The sequence below is a fragment of the Alligator sinensis genome, unplaced genomic scaffold (assembly GCF_000455745.1).
Source record: "Alligator sinensis unplaced genomic scaffold, ASM45574v1 scaffold205_1, whole genome shotgun sequence".
Classification (NCBI taxonomy): domain Eukaryota; kingdom Metazoa; phylum Chordata; order Crocodylia; family Alligatoridae; genus Alligator; species Alligator sinensis.
In genome coordinates, this window is record NW_005843046.1 from 327979 (window position 1) to 341880 (window position 13902).

Genomic DNA, 13902 nt, shown 5'->3' on the forward strand with positions numbered 1-13902 from the left:
CCCCCCCCACTCCCTCCGCAGCTGGTCTGTCAGCCAAGCAGGGTTGTGGCCAGGTGATCAGCCCAGCTCTTTGCAGTAGGGGCTTTGCTCCCCTGCCCAAGCCAGGAACTGGGCCTATCACTCAGTCATGTCGTTGCTCGGCTAGCTGAGGAAGGAGTGGAGGAGAAAACAGCTCCCATTGAGGGCACCCCTTCCTCCCCCTCCTCCCCCCCACACCTGGCACAGCCCAGCTGGGGGGGTCTGGAGCTGGGCAGGGGGACCATTCCCTTCCCTCCCTTCCTCCTTAGTTGGCCCACTGGCCAAGGAGGGGACATGGCTAGTGATTGACCCAGCTCCGGGTTTTGGGGGGGAGTTCCCCCCTTCCCGTGACACCGGGAGACCCCAGTTGGGGGTTCAGTCCCTGGCAGAGGGGAGGGTTTTCCACCCCCCACACCCGCCTCAGCTGGCCCAGACTGAGGGGTAGTGGCTAGGGAGACCAGCTCTGGGCACAGGGGGAGAGGGAGAAACACCCCACTGGGGGCTTCCCCCCTCTCTCCTTCCCCCTGCGTGGAGGAGACCGTGCCTGGAAGGGAGTGGAGCTGAGGAGCGTGGTTCCCCTCAACCCCCTCCTCAGCTGGCCCAGACTGATGAGAGGGCATGGGGGGGGGGCGGTGGGAACAAGCTCTGGGCACAGGGAGAGTTGGAGAAACACCCCAATGGGGATTCCCCTCTTCTCCCCCTTCCCCAGATCCGGGGAGATCCCAGCTGGGGGTCTGATGGGTGGGTTTCCCCCAAACCCACTCCTCAGCTGACTGGAGGCTAAAGAGGAGGGTGTCTCATGAAAATGCATATCTCTGGGCTCCGTGCACTGGCCAGCAGGTTGGGAGGCAAGTTCTAGCGCTCCATGGAGGTTAGATAGGCATCTAGCTGGGGGCATCTAAACCCAGCACTCTTGCAGGGGGTCGGACTCGATGATCTATTGAGGTCCCTTCCGACCCTAACATCTATGAATCTATGGCACCTGATATGGGCCACTGAAGGGGTCTGGCTGCCTTTCACTTTTAAAAAGTGAACTTGAGTTCACTTTCTTATTGGTTCAATCTAAGCAGTTTACAGAAACCTGCCAAGATTGAGTCAATTTAGCCGTGGGTTTTTCGACGGTCTGTACTTAGCCTCAAAGTTCAGTTCATCAGACTTCCAGTGCACACCTGGATGCCCTTATCTAGGGAGTGACTGTATTGCATTTTTGCAGAGGCACTGTTAAATTCAAGTACCTTTTAAGTTTCACTTTGGGTCTCAAACTTTTACACGTCTGCTTTTAGACTATTAAATAGCCGTTCTACAACTGTCACTTAAATTTAGTTTATCCAAGAGGTTTCCCTGTGAGAGATTTGAAATAAACTTCAGTATCTTTATGTAGTTGGGTGGAGTGGGAAATTAATGTTACTAATGGTAGTTGTTGACATTCAATTTGACTTGACATGGAAAGAAGAGAAAATGGATTGTTCTTGCTCTGTGTTGAGATTGAGAATTAAGGGGGAGGATTTTCCTTAACATGCAAAGATTGAATTATACATATTTTAATTACAGCAGTAATACCTGTTCGATCGCATAATTTTACTAGCTATGGACATGTCTTCTGTGCTAAGTCATTGCAGTAATTTTCCAATGTCTTTCTGGTAATTTATATACTATAGTAAACGTTTTCTGAGCTGCGAGTGTTAGAATTTACGGCATTTATACACGTGCTCTTGGACCTGCTCTAATTAAAGCACACAGAGCATCTCATGTATCAGCATCCCCGTGCTTCAAAATGGTGGCAGGGGCGCTTTATCTAAAGCTCATTCGATGAGCTTTAGATAAAGTGGCCCCGCTACCATTTTGAAACATGGGGACACTGATGCACAAGATGTGGGAGGCTGCTGGAGTGTGGTAATTGCCACGCTCCAACAGACTCAGTTAATCAAGTCTGCTCCGATGCCCTGGGTTTATAGCATGTCGAAGTAGTGTCCCTGCTCCTGGATAGGCATCTCAAGTGTTAATCTTCCCTGAGCTTTGGAGAAGGCTTCTGGCATGATTTCCATTTGCAGCCTGTGGGCTCTGTTGGCAACTATAGCATAAGTAAAGAGTACAACTTTGCTTATCTAATTGTAATTTTACTAAATATTTTGTTTTACAGATGCCTTTGTAAATAGTCAGGAATGGACACTAAGTCGATCAGTGCCAGAGCTCAAAGTGGTGAGTAATAAATTTGTTTATACTTGCTCATTCCTTTTCTACATTATATTCTTCATATGTTGCACAAAACTATAACTATTTGTGAGGCTATATATTGAAATCTACCAAGTTTTTTTGTAAATGCATTTACATCTTTTAAAACTGGAGTATAAATGGTAAAAAAAAAAATATCATAAATACTATTTATGTTTAAAACATTTTATTTACTACTCTTAGCCTCAAATTATTACTTGGGGCATGTTCATGCTGTCAGAGGATTACTGCAGGGAACACTTCAGTGACATATAGCACACCTACTCTGTGCTCTCCACTTGGCTTATGCCAGTAAACTTTCTGTTTTAAGCATGCTTTATTGGTGTCTGTCTGCAACTGCACTAAGTCATATTGCATCCATTTTGGGATGGAGCAGGCATGCCATGTTTCATTTCAGTTCTCCAGCATAGTTTTTTGATGTAAATGTGTCCTTAAATCAGTGATTCTCAACATTTTTTAGTTTCAAGACACCCTTCATTAGACTCAAGGCACCCCTTGGAAAATGTCAGCGCTTACCTTTCACTTCTTTTTTGACTAGGGAAAAATAATAGAGCAGTTCTATTGCAAAGTACTTGGCAAGACCACAGCAAATCAAAATGTTTTTAATACTGGATTCCTATGTGAAATCTCTGGGTTTATCTTTTGACTTACACATGTAAGTAAGTGTTTGTACACCTAACAGTGCTAATATTGCATGGCATCCTTAAAAGAACATACTGGCATCCTAGGGTATCACAGCACACTGGTTAAGAATCACTGCTTTAGATATTGGAATATAATGTTTTCCCTCTTGGCGGAATTGAAAATATTTTGTTCGTAGACAGCATTTTCATGTCAATTCTATATTTTCTGGATGGGAGAGCAATGGACAGCAGTAATGACAAGAAACAAAATATTTTAAATGTTAAAAACAACAAAAAAAGAAAGCAAAAGCAAGAACAAAAGCCCTAAACTGAAAAGTTAGTAGGTAAATGTGAAGTTGTTACTTAAAACTACTTCTAATTTCCTTGTCTGCAAATCAAATGGTTTGTCCATCAAATACCCCAAGGTTTTTGCTTAGGACCAATCCTTTACAATCCTTTACAATCCCTGCTTTAAGAAAATGGCAAAATAAACTTTGTATAACTGAATTATTCTGTTTCCCCCTCTTTGATTTAGTTAGGGCTCTCTTTGACTTTGCAAATAACTTAAGAATTTTGTTAAGCAAAATACCAAATGATCCTAAATATATTCTTGGAGTATTCTAATTAATAATTTGAAATTTTTGGCTCAAAGCTTGAATGTGTAGGTGGGATAATGTATCAGTGAAAGGAACATGTGGAGACAGATGGGTTGCAAGGTTTGTAATTTGATAGTTGCTGTCTCAAATGATTATGAATACTGGAAGCAGGATTTAGAGAACTCAGAATGACAAGAGACTGGTAGAAAGGCAGTGCGAATAGACTTTTGGGTTGTAGAGAGAGACGGCTCCCTCCAGTTGTCCAAGATGGAAGGATTACACTCAAGCAGAGGTGTAACATGATGCCTGAGTTGCCTGGGTACAGTGGGGCATAGATGGGGCAGTGTCACAGCTGCTTCTATTCCCCACTCTGGGGTTGGTGTCTGTCTCTGGTGCCATAGTTGCCCCCCTTATTACACTACTGTATTCTTGATGCCCACACTGCATTAGCAGGCTCCATGAGCAGCACTGAGATTAGGTATTGGATTTATTGCCATTGAATCTCTTTGTTAGTGATGATTCCACATATACCTATACGTCACATTCATAGTAACCCCTCTTTAACAGGTTTTAGCCCTTTATTTATTAAATGTAGGAAAATGTTAAGTCCATGGCATAAGCACAGTTGCTGCAGTGTTTACTGAACCTTTATGGTCTAGGAGTTCAGATTTGTTTTAGTGGTTTCAGTTTTAAAAAGTCAACTTGATAAATAGTCCATAAGGTTCATAAAATGTCAGTGACATCCAAATGACTGAGATTTAAAATGCTTCATAGTAACCTCCTATAATTAGTCTGCCTATATAAAAGTAGTAGACAGTAATATTGCATACTTCCTTTAGTTTGGTCATCTATAATTTTAAATAAAGATAATTACAAAAGATGCTCTCATTCAAATGAGGATAAACCAGGGAAGTCTTATGACCTGCATTTATAAGGGTCAAATTATATGATCAGTTGTCTCCTTTTTTGGCCTTAATTATGCATCAGAATAATAGTGCAAATTCAGTTGTTCTGGATTAACTTCCTAGTGGCTTGCTTTTGGATCTGGTTTTGTTTTACAGTTCAAATCACACTAGGCACCAAGGGGAACGGTCTAGATTTTTGCTGTGGTTCTGAGATTTTTGAGATATAGTTAGCCATTAGTCTAAAGTCAAGACTAGCTAAAGTAGTTTTATAGGGAAAGGGGGAAATATATATAGCACAGACTTTCATGGGCTGAAGTTTACTTCCAAGGAGGGAAGGAGAGGGGTTGTGCTGGCAGAAATAAGCAAACAAGCAGTAAACCCATAGGAACAAATGGGTCACCAAAATTAAAACAGGTAATGGGATAAGAAACTAAAATGGATAGGGGGCACATGACTTCTGAGAAGAGGGTGAGGAAACTGGGCTTATTTAGTCTGGAGAAGAGAAGACTAAGGTGGGATTTAATAGTGTTTAACTATCCAAAGGGAGGTTCCAAAGAGAATGGAACTAGACTGTTTTCAGTGGTGGCAGATGACAGAACAAGGAGCAATGGTCTCAAGTTGTAGCAAGGGAAGTTTAGTTTAGAGATTAGGAAGAACTTTCTCACTAGGAGGGTAGTAAAGCAGGCTGGAACAGGCTACCCAGAGATGTTGTGGAATCTCCATCTTTGAAGGATTTTAAGACCTGGGTAGACAAAGTTTTATCTGGGATGATCAACTTGGGGAGATATATATATATATATGACATTGGTGGAGTTGCAAGTGAATAAACCTGTGATGTTATAATCTGAGTTATTTGGTCCAGCAATAATATGATGTGTATTGATATTAGGCCCCAAAAGGCATTTGGGTCAGTTGTAAGGTCTTGCATCTTAGTGCAGTGTTTCCCAACTGGTGTGCCATGGCACACTGGTGTGCTGTCAGGCATGTTCAGGTGTGCTGTGGCATTTCGGGTGGGAGCCATACCCCGTGCCTGGCTGGAGCCACAGCCCCCACCTGCTGATGCTGTGGACACAGATAGATGGGGAGTGTGACTCCAGCCAGGCATGGGGTATGGATCCAGCCCAAAATGCTGTCCGGCTGGCCACATGCTACAAACCCCCACCCTACTCCACATCCAGTGTGCCACAGTGCTTTTTTATTTAGGTAAGTGTGCTGTGGGGCGAAAAAGGAAACGCTCTCTTAGTGAGACTGAGGGTTATGCAGCCTGTAACTTGAACGATGCTGTTTGAGATGAGGGGGCTGTCTGTAACCAAGACCAGTTTGTTCCCCAGGAGGAGTTATAGGTAATCAGTGATATGTCTTTAGGCAGTAGGGCTCAACCTTTTGGCTCTGCAGACTGGACGAGTGGTGTGGGATTGGTCCATGGGCCAGATCCCATGCCTGAATCAGGCCACATTCCTACCAGAATGAGCCATGTGCACCTGGATCCAGCCTCTCACTGGCAAGCTCTGTGATCTATCATGCAGTACCATGTAATCTGGCATGTAGGGCTCCCCACTAGGGCTGTGCAAAGCTTCAGTTCTCGATTTCATTCAGAGGAGATTTGGCCTGATTTACCGGTCGAGTCTCTGAATCCGAATCAAATTGGGAGACCCATTAAAAGGTCTGAATCAAATCGAAAGACTCCTAATATATTTGGAAAAGACTTGGAGATTCGGATCGGCTGGGGAGAGGCAGACACAGCCGGGCGGCTGCAGGTTCTCCTGCACCTCCTTTGGCTGTGCCTGCCTCTCCCCAGGCGGGGGGATTGTGGGAGAAGTCCCCATGGCTGCCCTGCCCAGCCCCATCCCCTGCCTTGCCCCACACCGCACAGCCCCTGCTCACCAATTTACCCCCTGCCTCACCCCCTATGGCTGCCCCACCCAGCCCCAGAATCTGAGCACTGAGAAAGAAATTAAAAGTCCTGCACTCACTGGATGCAGCAGTGGGGATCAGGGCCTCTGAGGGCTCATGGCAGAGCCCCCTCCCCGTGCAGTGTGGGCAGTTGGGGGGCAGCAGGGATTGCCCCCACCCCGACCTGGCACCTGCACGGCAGCTGCCCTGTGGTGCAGGTGCAGTGCAGCTTGGCAGGGTGCCGTGCACTGTCTGGGAGCTGGGGTGGCTCCACCTGTCACCCAGAGCCCAGCACCACTTAGCCCCAGTGGCCCCAGCTCCCAGAAAGCACGTGGCACCCTGCCGAGCTATGCTGCACCCGCGCCATGGGGCAGTTGCCGTGTGGGTGCCAGGCGGGGCGGGGCGATCTCTGCCACCCCGCACTACACAGGGGGGCTCTGCCACAAGCCCCCAGAGGCCCTTATCCCTACTGCTGCAGCTGGTGAGTGCGAGGCTTTTTTTTTTTACTTGCCAGGATGCTGGGGCCAGTCAAGACAGCCATGGGGCTCAGGGCTGGGTGACAGTGGGAGATCAGAGAGCGGGGGCTCTGCCACATGTTCCCAGAGTCCCCACAGCCGCTGCTACTGCTGGTGAGTGCGTTTTTTTTGTTTGTTTGTTTTGGTTTTATTCCTGCACTGCTGGGGCCAGGCGGGGGTGGGGAACAATTGGGGAGCAGGGGCTACACGAGGGGGGCTCTGCAAGGAGGCCCCGGAGCCCCTTCTGCAGCTGGTAAGTTCAGGGTTGTTGGGGTTTTTTGTTTTTATTGTTATTTTTTTTAAGTGCCAGGAGCCTGGGGCCAGGCAGGGGATGGGGCCAGGCAGGGAAGCCATGGGGGCTTTTTCTGCAGCTCCTGCCACCTGGTGAGAGACAGGCACAGCTTGAAGGAGCTGCAGGTGAACATGCAGCCGCCTGGCTGTGCCTACCTCTCCCCAGCCAAGCCGAATCTCTGAATCGGCGCCAGATCTCCAATTCTGATACAGCCAAATTGAATGGGGACAGTGATTCGAATCACTGAATCGAATTCGTCCTCCAAATCATCCAAATCCAAATCTGAATCGAATACTTCCCTATTTGCACAGGTCTACTCCCATGGGTCCAGAATTTTGACAGCAGGGGAGTGCTAATTAACACGACCCCTGTTCCCCCACTGCCAGTTTTTCGGACCTGTGTTGGAACTCCACAGGCTGGATGACATAGATCCGGGGCCTTCATCTGGCCACTGGGCTGGAGGTGAGCACCCCTGATCTTATTAGAGCCAGGGACTGACTGTAAGTGACAACCCGAGGGAGTCTGTTGTCCTTGTCCTGGGGTTGGTGTTGTAGCAGGTCACAGTGGTGTCTGAGCCTGACTTTGTTGATCTGAGTGGCTACAGTTTTGGGGTTGTATTGTAATTGTAGGGATCCCTGCCCCAGATCCTGAAGGTGTGCATCCCAGTTGGTGGGATCAGAGCAGATGCAGTCGTAGTGTAGAGCTTGGCTGTAGGCAATAGAGTTAGTTGTGCACTTAGGATGAAAGCTGCTGGTGTAAAGATAGCTGTAGTTGATTTCCAATATCATGTGGTAGCAGTGTGCTCATTGCAGACCTTTACTGTCATGTCTAAGAATTTACTAGGTAAAATGTTTCAGTTAGTTTGATGCAGGAGTGAAGTTACGGTTGACCTTGCTCCACCCTGCCACTGGGGATGCTGCCCTGCCACTGTTATCGTTACTTCTTAACACTGCTGAGGGGGAGGGGTGACACTGCTCCTTTGCTTCTCACCAAAGTCAGTGAAGTTATGGTAGACCTTTAATGAAAGACCAATTTAACTAGATAGAAGATAATTTTTTTATGAACGTCTTGTGTCGGTTGGGTCTGCAGTATCAAACACCAGCCAATACCAGTGGTTAATTTTTCCTGTGGTTCAGGGGCTTTGGGCCTGGCTAGTTCAAAGGCAGTGGGATTCGGCTCTTGCTGCTTTTCATCATTGCTGGAGCAGCTGAGTAAGGGGCATTTCTGTACCATTTTAGTTAATGAGCTTTGTTTTTAGTGCCAAAAATGTTAATGTCCATGGTAAGTTGTATAGTAGAGTCATGCTTTTTTATCAGAGAAAATAAAGCCTGAAACAGAACTAGGCACATACTTCATTCATGCAGGAGTTTTTACCACATTGTGGTACTGTATCTTTTATTCACATTTTTAGCTTAAAGAATGCATGCAAGAAAGATTAAACATTTCAACTTGCTTCCTTTTTGGGTTTGGGATGGTGCAGTGCCACCATCACCTTGCTTTTTTTGTGGAAATGTGTGTCAGGCTGTGATTTTCCTAATAATGGTTAACATGAGTTCTAAGAGATAAAAGTGAACTTGTTTTTTAGCACAGACTTAATGCTGTTGTTGGGTTAAGGAAGTGGGGAGAAAAGGAGAACAGCAGAGCTGATTGTGAATATTATAAGTTTCGATGAAGAGAAGTAGTAAAAGCTAACAAGGTTATGGTCATTATGGGTTTTTGTGTTTTCTGCTAAACTTTTCCTTCAGCAAGCAGCCAGGTGAAACATACCTAGTTGCATTTATTTAACTTGAGACCAGCTAGTAAAACTTCTTTGTCAGGAGTGGTAGTCTCTCTCTCTCTCTCTCTCTTTCTCTCTCTCTCTCTCTTAAGCTTTGGTTTAAATGGCAAATACTGCAAGTCAACAAATAGCCATAGCAAAAGAGGTATGCCTTACAAATTTTCTTACAAGTGAGAATAATAGGTCAAACAGCTTGACTTTTTCTGCATTTTTTTCTGTTCTTGTTGTCAGAGCTGCACAGGTTAAACCAGTGGTGCTCAACTTCTTTCCCTGGCAGGCTTCATGGGCAGTCCCTGCACCACCATGGGCTGGATGGTGGCTTTGATCCAGTTTCCAGTGTTGGTGTAGTGGCCACCATCCAGCCATGCAGAGGTAGATGGCAGGCAGCCCGCCCCTGCAGGGGGGAAGGGGGCTTCACCTGGCTGTGCAGGAGTGGTGGGATGGAACACGACCAGGTCCCATGGGATAGGGAAGGGAGCTTAACTCAGCTGTGGAGGGGCAAGGGGACATGGCTGTATTAATGGCTAACACCCCCTCCCTCCCAATTTGCTTGATCTATGGGGAACCCCACGGGCCAGATGTGATGGCTCTGTGGGTTGCATTTGGCTTATGGGCCTAGGGTATTGAGCATCTCTGGGTTAAAGAATGGATGAAATATCTAATGATGATTAGAGTCAAATTATACAGAATCAAGTGCTTGTTCCATTACCAGATTGACATGTGCTAGCAATTCATTGCTGATTGTACTTTATTTTGAAATGTATTTTGAAATACATGGACAAATGATAGCACCTTCTGGTAGTTTACTCATAGTGCTGGGGAAGGGTATAGTAAGTTTTGAGGTGCAGATTTTGGATTTGAAGGGAAATTAATTTAGGTTGCCAGGCTATACCAACCTCATGATTATATTTCACTGAAGCTTACCATATTTACCTGAATCCAAGATGACTTTGAATTTAAATTGACCTCCCCAATAATTAGATCCTAGACATGGAAAAATGCAAATTTGGTATAATTTTCCTTGTTTATCAATAATTGGATTCTAGTCTTAAATTCCTACCCCCTGGCCCCCATCCACCCCTTTGCTGTGACAGGAAAGCAGCAGTGGGCAGCAGAGAGGGAGAGGGCAGGTGGTGTGGAAAGCAGCAGCAGGGAGATAAGGGGTGGGGCACAGGCAGCAGAATCTGCCTGTCTCTCCATCTATTCTCTGCCCTCCTCCCCTCCCCACCAGCTACTTTTCCTTGCTTATCTGAGTGCAAGGTGATACTTTGCAGGAGCTGCTGTATAGGAAGCTCAATTCTGCTGGGAAAGTGGGGTCATTCCACATGTTCCTTCTCTCCTGCCAGGCTTCTCTCCGTTGTCCCTCCTGTTGGCTGGGAACAGGCTGGAAGAAGGAACCTGTGAACTTCCACAGGTGTCCGTATGATGTAGGAGCAGCTCAGGAGCTGCTCCCTCTTTGACTGTATTAACTAGGAGTCAGACTGCTCCAGTGGGGAGGTGTAGGAAGTAGCTGTGCAGGGTGATGGCTAGAAAATGATATTTAGAGGTTTGCTTTTGGGAATTGGCTTGTAGGTAAAGTAGATATTGCATTAGAACAATGGTCCAGGGCAACAGCAAGGGTTAATTGATTTCTAGAAGCCTATTTGTAACAAAGTTTCCTTCAAAGCCCACTGTGTCTGACACAGGCAAGCAGCAAGAAGACACACAGGCTGGGAAACTGAAGATATGTACCATGTACCATACTGTTCCATAACAGAGATAAGGGACTCTGAAGCATTAGCACCAGGTCACAGTGCCCAACTGCAGAGCCTTTGAGATTTCTGGTTTTGGACCACATGAGAAGAAACCAGTAAACAACCAAATTAGGATGTGTGCATGTGATGGGTTTGTGAAACAAAGAAATATGTTAGCTGGACAGAACTTGGACAGTATGCTGACTACAGGGAGACCAATCAGCGATGCCCAGAGATGAAGTGTCATCAGAGGAGAGAAATAATACAAAAGGAGGGATTTCAGAGGAGCAAAGGGTCCCTGAGAGGGCAACCCAAGGCCACCATGGACAGAGGGAACACCACTAGCCTGTCTGACCCACCCCAGCTGGGGGAGGGTGGGCCTTGGCTTTGGACCTCCAGGCTGCTGACATCTGATGTTCAAGAAAGAACCTCAGGGTGAAGCTTGCGTACTGACCAGACATATCTTCCCTCTGTGACAGCTCTAGGACTGGTAGATAGAGAATTGTTTGCACTATTCTTATCTGCTATCACTGTATATCAATAAAATTTGCCTATTATTGAATGGAGAAGTTGTAGTCATCAGTGATCCCAAGATGAACATGGGCCGACAATGCGAGGTCACGGTCGGCAGGGCTAACCGGACCCTGTCGTGCATCCACAGGTGCATCTCAAGTAGGACCAAGGCGGTGATCCTCCCACTCTACGCAACACTGGTCAGGCCACAGCTGGAGTACTGTGTCCAGTTCTGGGCACCCCACTTCAAGAGGAATGTGGACAACATTGAGAGGGGCCAGAGGAGGGCCACCTGCATGATCTGGGGACAGCAGGGCAGACCCTACAATGAGAGGCTACGGGACCTGAACCTGTTCAGCCTTCACAAGAGAAGGCTGAGGGGGGACCTTGTGGCTCTCTATAAACTCACTAGGGGGGACCAGAAGGGTTTGGGGGAGACCTTGTTTCCCCTAGCGCCCCCAGGGATAACAAGGGATAATGGCCACAAGTTGTTGGAAAGTAGGTTTAGTGTAGACATCCCTAAGAACTACTTCACAGTTAGGGCAGCTAGGATCTGGAACCAACTTCCAAGGGAAGTGGTGCTGGCTCCTACCCTGGGGGTCTTTAAGAAGCGGCTCGATGCCTATCTGGCTGGGGTCATTTGAGCCCAGTTTTCCTCCTGCCCAGGCAGGAGGTCGGACCTGAAGATCTACAAGGTCCCTTCTGACCCTACTTCTATGATTCTATGATTCTGTGATATGATAGTCCATCTGAAAGTTTGGGTTTGTTCGGAACAAGCTATCTGGGTCAAATCCAGTGCCAACACAGGGAGCCTGACTCATCTGGGGACTGCGGCAATGGTGCACACATCCCTCCTTCCCTGTCAAGCTCCCTGCCATTAAAGGTGATGAGGGATGGCAGGGTATCTGGAAGGGAACAGAGGCTGGAAACAGGAAACTGTGTGCTGGTGATGCTGTCCCTGACCTATCAGGCTGCCCTGGCAGCTGGTTCCCACAGCTCCCAGCTGCAGCGGTCTGATAATAGGTTCTAAAAGAATCCCTTAGAATCCTGTGCTTTTCTCCAAAACAAGTTTGGGAGGGGGGAACCTCCTTTTCGAATGGAGTAAGTATTTTAATTATGTATCACCACTGCTGAAAGAAAGCTCTTAATTCAAGTAATTAATAAAAACAGTAATTTGATTATTCCACTGAAACATTAAAATTACCATCACCAGCTGTGACTGTGCCCTTGTCCTGTAGCAGGAAAAATGGGCAAGTGGCTCTAAGGTCTTTTAATTTTTATTTATAAATAATTCGACACGAAGGAACTTGTGTAGTGAGTCATTGCCTTGTAACTCATCTTGCTCCCAGACTAATGATCAGCTCCATATAATGCTTGAGGAAGTGAAGGGCCATATTAACTGCTAGGCCTGTCTCTCTTGTGCCACAGCACTGTTATTATGCTCACCACTACTTAAGATAATTGTGGGTTTTTGATTTCTGCTTGTGGGTCTTTTGTTTAAGGATGTTTTTGAAATATGAAGAGCAAAACACTGTGCTTTTGTCACAGAAACTTCAGTATTAGTGGCTTTAATTAAATGGAGCATTGGGGATGTAGAGAGCAAGAGATCTTTGTTGTAGTAAATGTTATGCGTCTTGGAGCTTACTATTGCAGGCTATTCCTGATTGTTCCCCACATCCACCTCCTAAGCAGAGAGTGCCCTTGTTCCAGGGATAATGTTGGCTATGAGCTGCCTGGGAAGGGATTGACTTTCCTTCACTGAAACTGGAACACTTCATTGATTCTGCTGCATGATTTCCCTTTCTGAGATTTAGCTGCTCTCAGAAATCCATTCTCCTACTGTTTCATGAGTTTTGCAGGTGAAACTGGGCAATGAAAGTGCCAAATGTTTTTTCAAATGCCTTGCACTCAGGGCACCCAAATTAAATTACACTTATAGCATATTGTGCTGAGGCTTATAGTAGAATCTTTTTGCTCTACCACTTGTGATGAGAAGTAGTGTTGACTTTGGTTATGCTAAATAGGCATTATACGTACTCTGAGATAAGAGATATGAATTGCTCTGCTTCAAACTATTGTTTCAGGCACTTATCAGAATGGGCAGGCATCCTCCCTACTTTGATTTGCTGTGTTTTATGTACATAATTTCTGTTGCAATCATTAGGACTTGTGCTTTTTTTTAAATATGGAAGTGGAGGAGTTCAAAGATGAGGGGAGCCAAGAAATAAAAATACTGTTGACTTTTGTCCCACCTGAATATGAGCCTTCATGTGGCTAATCATTCTCTTTTTTATCAAGATCTTTGGGAAAGGATGCAGAGAAAGGGATTTTTTTTTCCAACTGAAACATTTCTTTAGGGTTATACTCAAATATGTATGGTGCAGAGCAGCAACATCCAGACAGTCTGGAACCAGAAGTAGAATTGTCACTGTGACATGGTTGCTATGCCTAGGGTATTATACAAGACTTTTGCAAATAATACCATTCTGGTTAGAATAATCATACTATGTACAATAATGGTCAATTATTGGGCCCATTCATATGTTGACTTAGTACAGGTTGTCGCAGAGCACCTTGGTGCTCTGCTCCTAGAGGGGAGAAACTGCCAGGGAGAGAGACAGAGCCCTGGCAGGTCATAACGAGCCCAGCTGCGGGTTGCCGGGGCAACTAAGGAGAGCCAGCTGCCTGTAGGAGGCAGGGCCTGGCCCTTATAAAGCCCAGGGCTGAAACCAGGCTGGCAGTTCCCTGCCAGCAGCTGAGAGGGGCAGGAGCTCCTGGAGCTAAGAGGCGAGCGATGCAGGAACC

At 46.2% G+C, this 13902-nt stretch overlaps 1 protein-coding gene across 1 annotated transcript in view; it reads left to right on the forward strand.

The window, feature by feature from the left end:
- The window catches only part of LOC102376991 (arf-GAP with GTPase, ANK repeat and PH domain-containing protein 1-like), a 224827-nt gene that overhangs the window by 165063 nt on the left and 45862 nt on the right, over positions 1 to 13902 (forward strand). The window contains exon 2 of the mRNA XM_025193419.1: positions 2159 to 2217. The gene's annotated coding sequence lies outside the window, so the exon portion shown is untranslated. The remainder of the gene's footprint in view (positions 1 to 2158; positions 2218 to 13902) is intronic.